Here is an 11,491-nt window from a genome sequence, read left to right as displayed (position 1 = left end):
TCCCAGACACAATGATATCTCAAAGAAAGTCCTTCATAGACCTTGCTTCAATACAGTAACTTCAGAGTGGAGTGTGTGGCATCACTTTGTCTATTTGTAATTTAAAGTAAAAAAGAAGATGTGGTATGACTGCCAATGAGACAACTCCCCACAAGTGACCAAATGACACAGAATTTAACAATAGGTCACCGGGAATTCTTCCTCAGACTGCCAAGATGGCCGATGGTCATTTGACCCGACATAAACATACACATTAATTTAGATTGAAAGACAAGCCCGTTTAATAGTATAATGCCGATTTTCTATGTCCGTTTGATTTCATACCATATATCTAAAAATATTTAATCATTTTTTTGTCTTAAGCTTGTATATGAATATTTTTTTGGGCCGAATTAGTCAACAAAATCGTTGTTAATGAGGTCGAAAGGTAATAATACGCCAGGAATGTTTCTGAGACACGATTTACTAAATTGAACCAAACTGGCTGCTAAAAGCCATTTATTATTTAGATATTCGCTTTAATTAATGTTTCATACACATACACGTTATATAATCGTAATATAATGTTTTGTTCATATTTGAGCGAAATTGAAAAAAACAAATGTTTGTCCGTTAAAAGAAAATAAAATACCTCCTCCCTCATCAAAATAAGAATTGTTGGTCCATCAGCAATAACACTGCTTAAGAAATACTGTAAAACAATGAGAGACAGCGAGAATCACGTGAATCCAAAAAAAAAATCTCACTACCTACATTCACACGTTGTTCATCATATCTTGTAAAATTAACAAAATCGTTCGTTTGCATTGTTTTACATTTGTCATTGCGGGGCCTTTTATAGCTAGTTCATTGTTTAAGGTCGTCCAGTGACCCATAGTTGCTAACTTTTACGTCATTTAGTCTCTGGCGGAGAGTTGCCTTATTAGCAATGACACCACATCTTCTCATTTTCATATTAAACTTTTTGACATTATACACAATTCTTATTTTTTCAGATCAATCCTTTTAACAATTACTTTGTTATATTTTTTTCATATTATGTATCATATACTTATAAGAAATACCTTGATAAAAGCTCAGCATTTTTTGCTTGCTGCAAACGAACTGAAAAGGCAATCTCCCGTCCTTGAGTATTTGTTGTGTACCTGTTTTTGCTAGATATTGTTTCGTAAAAAAATGGATCTATTGTTACCAGACAAAACTTTTCGTTTATTGTTTTGTACATGAATTAGACCACAATTTGTTTTTTGAAGTGTTTTACATTTGTCATTTTGGGTCTTTTATAGATTACTATGCTATATGAGGTTTGTTTTTTTGTTGAAGGCCGTACCGTATCCCATAGTTGCAATTGCTAACTTCCAAGTCAATTGTCCTCTGTTTGATAGCTGCCCAATTGACAATCATATCATCTTCTTATTTTTATATCATTTTTCTTTTAATAATATATGAATAAAAAAATAATCCTGCATTGAAGTGTTTTGTTCTGTTTGCATGACATTCAAAGTGTAACCATGATAAATGCATGTTGTTGTATAAAACTGTATAGACAAAAACAAGTGAAATGAAACCAATAAGATATGTAATGCTTTAGTTAACAATTTAAACCGAAGAGTATGCTAAAAACAAATAAAAACAAGAAATATCATCGTGAAAGGTTATCTATGCAATGATACAGAACATTGTGTACTAAGCGAGAATATTCAATCTCACTGAAACAAACAAAATGTATCTTCTTTCCATCAATTTTGATGAAATTAGTGTTGTCAATGATTTTTAATAGAAGGAGATGTGGTTTGATTGCCAATGAGACAACTATGCATATGGGAATAAGCAATTAAAGGCCACTATTACTGTACGACATTGAACAATGAGAAAAACCAACATAGTAAAGTCGGTTATGAAGAAATGCCCCGAGATGAAAAATTGTAAAACAAGGAGCAAGAAAACTAACGACCTACATTAAAACTGAGACCGTGCACGTTTTTTTGGTAGGGTTCGTGTTTTTCGTTCTTTATTTATCTTTTTTTTGTTTTGTATAATGTTGTTTGTCTTTTAATCTTTTTTTTTCTATTTTTGCCGTGGTGTTGTCAGTTAATTTTCTATCTATGAGTTTGAATATACCTTTGGTAATATCAACAACATACACAGATACCAGGATGAAAAAAATTGCACGCCAAACACTGATGTCGTCTACAAATGATTCCTCCTTAGCATGCATAACATATTTGCCACTGGACGCTCAAATAAAAAAAGTAAAAAAAAGCCCTATCGAGTGCGAAGTTAAAGAGTATTGAGGAACCAAAATTCGAGGTATATCTAGCAAAAATGTCTACCAAGTAATTTTATCAGCTGCTGAACAATCTCACTGTAAAACAAATAAACAAGACAATCATAATGTAACAGCATGATACTTCATTGTATGTGTTATATAATATGCCAGATTTTTTATTATAATGAAGGTACGCTGTCATTTTGCACAGAATTGTCAATAAATAACATGTGCGTCTGCTGTCTGTTAATATTTTCGTCATGTGCTACAGTGAACTACTTACTTAATAAACTAGAGGCTCTAAAGAGCCTGTGTCACCCACCTTGGTCTTTGTGCATATACAAAAGGGGACACTCTCGAACATTTTAGACGAGAATAGACATGACAAAAATCTCTGTTTTGTTGATCTTGTATTGCTGATCTTTTAATCTGTATAGTTTCTCTCTATTTTATTCAGTTTTTGCTCAAAACACAAAACAGAATAAACAAATTCTCATTTAAGGGCAATCACTCCTATAAAAAGTGACAGCCTACTATCTATATAGGTAAAATTTGACTTATTAGAAGATCTCGACTTGGTGATCATTTTTATGCCCTGGCAACTGAAAGTTGGGGGCATATTGTTTTACCCCTGTCTGTCCGTCCGTCTGTCCTGCCGTCCGCCCTTCCGTCTGTTCTTCCATCCATCCTTCCGTCCGTCCTATTATGGGTATAAAGCTTTCCCAGATTACTCATCCTACAGTTTGAATGTTAGAAAGTTTTCACTTTGCTGGCTGTTTGTATATATACTGAAAGTGTGCATGTGGTAAGGGTTTTGATTTTTATTAATATTTGTTCTTTTGAGAGATAGTTGAACTTTGTCATTTTTTTGGGCATTTACTTGTGTAAGAGGTGCATAGCGTTTCCAGATAACTCCTCCTACAATTTGATTGCTAGGAAGTTTTCACGTTGCTGGCTGTTTTTACATATATTGAAGGTATGCATGTGGTCAGGGTTTTGATTTGTAATAATATTTGCTCTTTTGGAAGATAGTTGAACTTTGTCATTTTTTGGAGTATTTACTTGCATAAGAGGTGCATACCGTTTCCGGTTAACTCCTCCTACAGTTTGAATGCTAGGACGTTTTCACTTTGCTGGCTGTTTGTACATATATTGTAGGTGTGCATGTGGTAAGGATTATGATTTTAAATAATATTTGCTCTTTGGGAGATAGTTGAACTTTGTCAGTTTTGGAGTATATACTTGCATACATGTAAGAGGTGCATAGCGTTTCCGGATAACTCCTCCTACAGGGAACCATAGACCTATGTGCTCCCATGCTCAACTTTGTGTAATTTAGAAGAACACTTTGCATCTGCGGAGGCATCATTTGTGTCTCCCAGATACAACAATATCTCAAAGAAAGTCCTATATTGACTTTGTTATAATACAGTTACGTCAGAGCGGAGTGTGGGGGCATCACTTTAACTAGTTGTGATTTAAAGTGTTTATTGATCTATTATAATGTTTATCATACAATGCAAAACGCAAAACATATGGTGAAAATCGTCATTCAGGGGCAATAACTCCAATAAGGAGTCGACTGACGATTTCAATCATTAGACTTATTTGTAGAACTTGTCCTGCTGATCATTTTTGCATTTTAAAGTTTCTCTTCATCTATTATAGTTTTCAAGATAGTAGTCAGAAATGAAAAAAAGGTAAAATTTGTCATTTAAGGGCAATAACTTCTATATGAAGTCGTCTGACAATTTTGACGTATATGGACCATTGGTAGAGCTCCACATTCGAAACATGTTTGGCCCGTCAGATTATCTCTATTTATAACAGTTTTCTAAATAATAGACAAAACTTGCAATTTACCCCTATGTTCTATTTTCAGCCATGTCGGCCATCTTTGTTAGCAAGCGGGGTCATCGAACATTTTTTTTAAACTAGATACCCCAATGATGATTGTGGCTAAGTTTGGTTAAATTTGGCTCAGTAGTGTCAGAGGAGAAGATTTTTGTAAAAATTAACAGACAATGGAAAATCGTTATTAAACGCAATAACTACAATAAGGAGTCGTCGGACAATTTCCTCGATATTGTCTTAATTGTAGATCTTGTCTTGTTGATCATTTTTCCTTTTTTAATTTTCTATCTATCTATTATAACCTTTAAGATATAAGACAAACACGTTAAAAATTGGTAAAAATCGCTATCAAAGGGCAATAACTCTAATAAGGAGTCGACTGACGATTTCGACCATGTGACTTATTTGTAGAACCTGTCTTGCTGATCATTTTTGCATTTTAAAGTTTGTCTTCATCTATTATAGTTTTCAAGATAGTAGTCAAAAATGAAAACAAATGGTAAAATTTGTCATTTAAGAGCAATATCTCCTATAAGAAGTCGTCTGACTATTTTGACGTATATAGACAATTGGTTGAGCTCCACATTCGGAACATTTTTCCCCCGTCAGATTTTCTCTATTTATAACAGTTTTCTGAAATAATAGACAAAACTTGCAATTTACCCCTATGTTCTATTTTTAGCCATGTCGGCCATCTTTGTTAGCAAGCGGGGTCATCGAACATTTTTTTTAAACTAGATACCCCAATAATGATTGTGGCTAAGTTTGGTTAAATTTGGCTCAGTAGTTTCAGAGGAGAAGATTTTTGTAAAAGTTAACAGACAATGGAAAATCGTTATTAAACGCAATAACTACAATAAGGAGTCGTCGGACAATTTCCTCGATATTGTCTTAATTGTAGATCTTGTCTTGCTGATCATTTTTGCTTTTTTAATTTTCTATCTATCTATTATAACCTTTAAGACAAAGGCAAACACGTTAAAAATTGGTAAAAATCGCTATCAAAGGGCAATAACTCTAATAAGGAGTCGACTGACGATTTCGACCATGTAACTTATTTGTAGTACTTGTCTTGCTGATCATTTTTGCATTTTAAAGTTTCTCTTCATCTATTATAGTTTCAAGATAGTAGTCAAAAATGAAAACAAATGGTAAAATTTGTCATTTAAGGGCAATAACTCCTATAAGAAGGCGTCTGACTATTTTGACGTATATGGACAATTGGTAGAGCTCAACATTCTGAACATTTTTACACTAGACGGATTTTCTCTATTTAAAACAGTTTTTCAAAATAATAAACAAAACTTGCATTTTACACCTATGTTTTTTGGAACATTTAGTATTGAATGAAGTATTTTGATAGTAATTTGAAAATAAGAAGGAGATGGGTTGATCATCTGTTCATCGTGGTGAGTTAATAAAAAGAAAAGTATTTCAAAATTGAAAAAAGTGAAATAATGAATGGATTCACCAGGAAGAACCATTTCGTTGACTGATTCGGTCCAAAAAAAAAAATTCATACAAAAGTAAAACGATGATCACATGTATTTTAATCTACGAAATTAAAAAGACATAGAAAAATCGTCATTGGACTATTGCACGTGCTTATTTATGTTAATGTGTTTGTTTATATCGGGTCACGTAATCATCAAAAGTCTTACGAAGTCTTCGTGATGGTTCATTATATGATGTGTAAAAAACTTAGTTTCTGTAATGAGGGACATAAGTTGGAAAACTCACTACCACCAAATTGACAAAAAAATCTTTAATTTGATTTATAACGTCCTTAAATATTAACCCGAATTACAAAAGATGCATAGGAAAACAATAATCAATGCATGAAATATCAATAAAGAATCAGCATTCTGTGTGTCTTATAGGACTAGACGCCATATAATTAATCATCGAGAAGGCTTACTCAGACTGCCGTAATTGCCGATGGTCATGTGATCCGATATAAACATACACATTAATTTAGACTGATAGACAAGCACGTACAATTATAGTATAATGCCGATTTTTCTATGTCCGTTTGATTTCATTCCATAGATTTAAAAATATTTGATCATTTTTTTCTTAAGCTTGTATATGAATATTTTTTCTGGGCCGAATTAGTCAACAAAATCGTTGTTGGATCCCTTCATTATTTCATTTTTTCTCAATTTTGACATGCTTTTCTTTTTTATCAACTCACCATGATGAGCACACGCTCAACCCGTCTCTAACTAATTGTCAAATATAAAGGTTGCTTGCATACGATCGAAATGAGGTCGAAATGCTATAATATGTCAGCAACGTTTCTGAGACACGTTGAACTAAACTGAACCAAACTGGCTAATTTTTTAAATATTCCACTTTAAATAATGTTTGCTACACATACACGTTATATAATTGTAATATAATGTTTTGTTCATATTTGAGCGAAATTGAAAAACAAATGTTTGTCCAAGAAAAAAATCATGACTATTCCTCCCTCAACGAAATAAGAATTGTTGGTGCCTTAATCCATCAGCAATAAAACTGTTTAAGAATAACTGTAATACAATGAGAGACAGTGAGAATCAGACGTGAATTCAAAAATGAAAATCTCACTACCTACATTCAAACGTTGTTCATCATATCTAGAAAAATCAACACAATCGTTCGTTCGAATTATTTTACATTTGTGATTGCGGGGCCTTTTATATCTAGTTCATTGTTTAAAGTCGTCCAGTGACCCATAGTTGCTACCTTTTACGTCATTTAGTCTCTGGTGGAGAGCTGGCTTATAAGCAATGACACCAAATCTTCTCATTTTCATATTTAAACTTTTTTACATTTTACACAATTTCTATTTTTTTCAGATCAATCCTTGAAACAATAAGTTTGTAATTTTGTTTTATATTTTATGTACCATATACTTATGATAAATACTTTGATAAAGGCTCGACTTTTTTTGCTTGCTTCAAATGAACTGAAAAGGCTATCTCCCGGCCTTGAGTATTTGTTGTGTACATGGTTGTACTAGATATTGTTTTGTAAAAAATGGATCTATTGTTACCAGGCAAAACTTTTCGTTTATTGTTTTGTACATAAGTTAGACCGTAATGTTTTTCGTCTGAATTGTTTTAAATTTGTCATTTTGGGTCTTTTATAGCTTACTATGCGATATGAGGTTTGTTCTTTGTTGAAGGCCGTACAGTGACCCATAGTTGCAATAGCTAACTTCCAAGTCAATTGTCCTCTGTTTGATATCTGTTTAATTCACAATCACATCATCTTCTTATTTTTATATTATTTTTGTTTTAATATATAAAATTTGAACTGTTCAACACATCTTTATACAACAATATATGAACATAAAAATAATCCTGCAATGAAGTTTATTGTTCTGTTTGCATGACATTCAAAGTGAAACATGATAAATGCATGTTGTTGTATAAAACTGTATAGACAAGAAAAACGAAATGAAACAATAAGATATGAAATGTTAAGTTCACAATTTAAACCGAAGAGTATGCTAAAAATAAATAAAACAAGAAATATCATCGTGAAAGGTTATCTATACAATGATACAGAACATTGTGTAATAAGCGATAATATTCAATCTTGCTGAAACGAAAAAACAATTATCTTCTTTCCATCTATTTTGATGAAATTTGTTTTGTCAATGATTTTTAATAGAAGGAGATGTGGTTTGATTGCCAATGAGACAACTATTCATATGGGAAAAAGCAATTAAGGTCGACTGCTACTGTACGACATTGAACAATGAGAAAAAAACCCACATAGTAAAGTCGGTTATGAAGAAATGCCCCGACATTAAAAATGTAAAACAAGAAAACAAGAAAACTCGAGGCCTGTATTAAAACATGCCCGGTTTTTGGTGGGGTTCGTGTTTTTCGTTCTATAGCTATCTTTGTTTTGTTTTGTTTTGTATAATCTAATTTGTCTTTTGATTCTTTTTTTTTTCTATTTTTGCCGTGGAGTTGTCAGTTAATATTTCTATTGTTGAGTTTGAATATCCCTTTGGTAATATCAACAACATACATAGATACCAGGATTAAAATTTTGTACGCCAAACATGGATGTCGTCTACAAATGATTCCTCATTGACGCTTCGTCCTTAACATGCATAAAATACTTGCCACTGGACGCTCGAATAAAAAATAATTGAAAAAAAGTCCAACGGAGTACGAAGTTATATTAGAAGTATATCTAGCAAAAATGTTTACCAAGTAATTCTATCAGCTGCTAAATAATATCACTGTAAAATAAAATAAACAAGACAAGCATTTTTTAACAGCACGACACTTCATTGTATGTATTATAAAATATGACATATTATTTATTGTAATGAAAGTAAGCTGTCATTTTGCACAACCTTGTCAATAAATAACACGTGCACCTGCTTGTCTATTTATATGTTCGTCGCGTGCTACAGTGAACTACTTACTTAATTAAAAAAGAAAAAGAAAAAAGAAAGACATATTGAGAGACTATAAAACATTTTAAAAAAAAGTAAGGAAACAACAAAGTACAATACACGTTATCACGGTGAAAAAGTATTATCTACATGTACGACACGAAATCAAACAGAAATAGAAAATTCGTCATTATACTATAATTATAGTACGTAAAATTGAGAATGGAAATGGGGAATGTGTCAAAGAGACAACAACCCGACCATAGAACAGACAACAGCCGAAGGCCACCAATGGGTCTTCAATGCAGAGAGAAACTCCCGCACCCGGAGGCGTCCTTCAGCTGGCCCATAAACAAATATGTATACTAGTTCAGTGATAATGGACGTCATACTAAACTCCAAATTATACACAAGAAACTAAAATTAAAAATGATACAAGACTAATAAAGGCCAGAGGCTCCTGACTTGAGACAGGCGCAAAAAGGCGGCGGGGTTAAATATGTAATTTGAGATCTCAACCCTCCCCCCCTATATCTCTAGCCAATGTAGAAAAAAACAAACGTACAACAGTACGCACAGTAAAACTCAGTTCAAGAGAAGTCCGAGTCCGATGTCAGAATAGGAAACAAAAGAAAATAAACAAAATGACAATAATACATAAATAACAACAGACTACTAGCAGTTACTGACATGCCAGCTCCAGACCTCAATTAAACTGATTGAAAGATTATGTCTTCATCATATGAATATCAGGCACAATCCCTCCTGTTAGGGGTTTAGTATCATACCATCATAACATATATGAGAAGAACATAACCCGTGTCATGCCAACAACTGGTTTTTAAATAAATGTGTTTAGTGCCGATGCAAAGACCCTATAAGTGAATCAATATTAAAGCCAAAATATGCAATCTTTAATGACTTGACAACAGTATCGTAACTATATCCCTTCTATATAAGTCTGTTTAAAGGTTTTGTTAGCTTTTGAGGTGAATACTGACATTTTTGTGCTTTGTAAAGAATATTACCATAAAAGATTGGATGTGAAATTTATATTAAGGTATATGTTTTTATCGGGTCACGTAATCATCGGAAGTCTAAATGAAGTCTTCTTGATGGTCAATTGTATAGCGTCTATAAAACTTAGTTTTTGTATAGAGGGGCATTGACTGCCAAACTCACTACCACCAAATTGACAGAAACTCTTTAATTTGATTTGTAACGTACTTAAATATTAACCCGAATTACAAAAAATGCATAGTAAAATAATAAACAATGCATGAAATCTTAATAAAGAATCAGTATTCCGTGTGTATTATATGACTAAACGCCTTACAATTAACCATCGAGAAGGCTTCCGCAGACTACCAAGACTGTTGATGGTCATGTGACGCGATATAAAGATGCACATTGATATAGATAAATAGACAAGCACGTACAATAGTATAACGCCGATATTTTTCTGGTCCGAATTAGTCAACAAAATCGTTGTTGGATGCCTTCATTATTTCTTTTTTTCAATTTTGACATACTTTTCTTTTTTATAAATCTCACTATGATGACCACATGCTCAACCCGTCTCCAACTAATTTTCAAATATAAAGGTTGCTTGCATACGATCAAAATGAGGTCGAAATGCTATAATATGTCAGCAACGTTTCTGAGCTAGCTTTTACTAAATTGAACCAAACTGGCTTCTAAAAGCCATTTATTATTTGAATATTCCGCTTTAATTAATGTTTGATACACATACACATAATATAATCGTAATAATATGTTGTGTCCAAATTATACATGGTATATGAATGAAGAAATTATTGTGAAACGAAGATTCAAACTCCGTCAGGCAAAGTTGACCTCAGATGGATTTGGCTATTACTTTTAGGTCCTTTGTGATCATATAGCTCTTCAACTGTTTCGATTCTTATACACCTTTGGTTTTCAGGTATTCGGCTTTGAGCTTTCTAGTTGAAGATTAATTCATAAAAGCGCTTCGGACGCATGAAATTCATCACAAATGACATAAGAATAATAGACTTAACCATCTGAGGTCAACTTTGCCTGACGAAGTTGAGATCTCCGTTTCATAATAAATTTAAATACGAACAATTTTAGAAAGGTTTGTTGTAAATAATATCAGTACTGAAGTACTGATTACTGAGCTGATGATACCCTGGGGACTGATCGTCCACCACCAGCGGTATCAACCCAGTACTTTTAAAAATGAAAAACACCTTAGGTTTATGAATTTCATGCGTTCGAAACCCTTTTCTAAATTTTTAGTCATTAGGAAAGGTCAAAGCCGAATGTATAATAGCCAAGGATGTATAAGAACCAAAACGTTTTCTCAATGTAAAATTCAACCCGATGATTCGGAAACGTGTTGACTGTATTGCGCTTTTAACGTCAAAAACAAATTTCACGGATTCAAGATGGCGGATATTGTGAACGACTTTTCAGAGAGAGACTTTAATGCAAAGAAAACTCTTTAAGAAGTGGAACTTTAATTTATTTCCAGAATGGAACGAGATTGTGGTTGGAGAGTGTATGGATACGTCATACGAACTTTAAAGAAGAATACGTTTAGGAGAATAACATGATGATTCAAAGTAAAAATCGTTAAACTATAATTTAAGAGAAGTTATTTGATATATTCATTTGTTCATTAATAAAGTACAATTACCTTTACAGTACTCTTTTAACTTGTTTTTTGTTTTTTTAAGACCCTATATCCCTTGTTTTTTCTTCTTCAGTTAATTTCAATTACTTTTTTAAAAGTACTATTTTTTCTAGTAGTCATGGGTGTATTAAAGATCATTGGGTAATTTCAGGGTTCGTGTTGCTCAGTCTTTAGTTTTCTATGTTGTGATCTGTGTACTGGGGTTTGTCTCTTTGTCTTTTTCTTTTTTAGCAATGGCGTTGTCAGTTTATTTTCGACTTAGGAGTTTAAATGTTTTTTTGGT

This window comes from Mytilus californianus, unplaced genomic scaffold, assembly GCF_021869535.1.
Source record: "Mytilus californianus isolate M0D057914Y unplaced genomic scaffold, xbMytCali1.0.p SCAF_5, whole genome shotgun sequence".
Classification (NCBI taxonomy): domain Eukaryota; kingdom Metazoa; phylum Mollusca; class Bivalvia; order Mytilida; family Mytilidae; genus Mytilus; species Mytilus californianus.
This window is presented reverse-complemented; position numbering follows the sequence as displayed.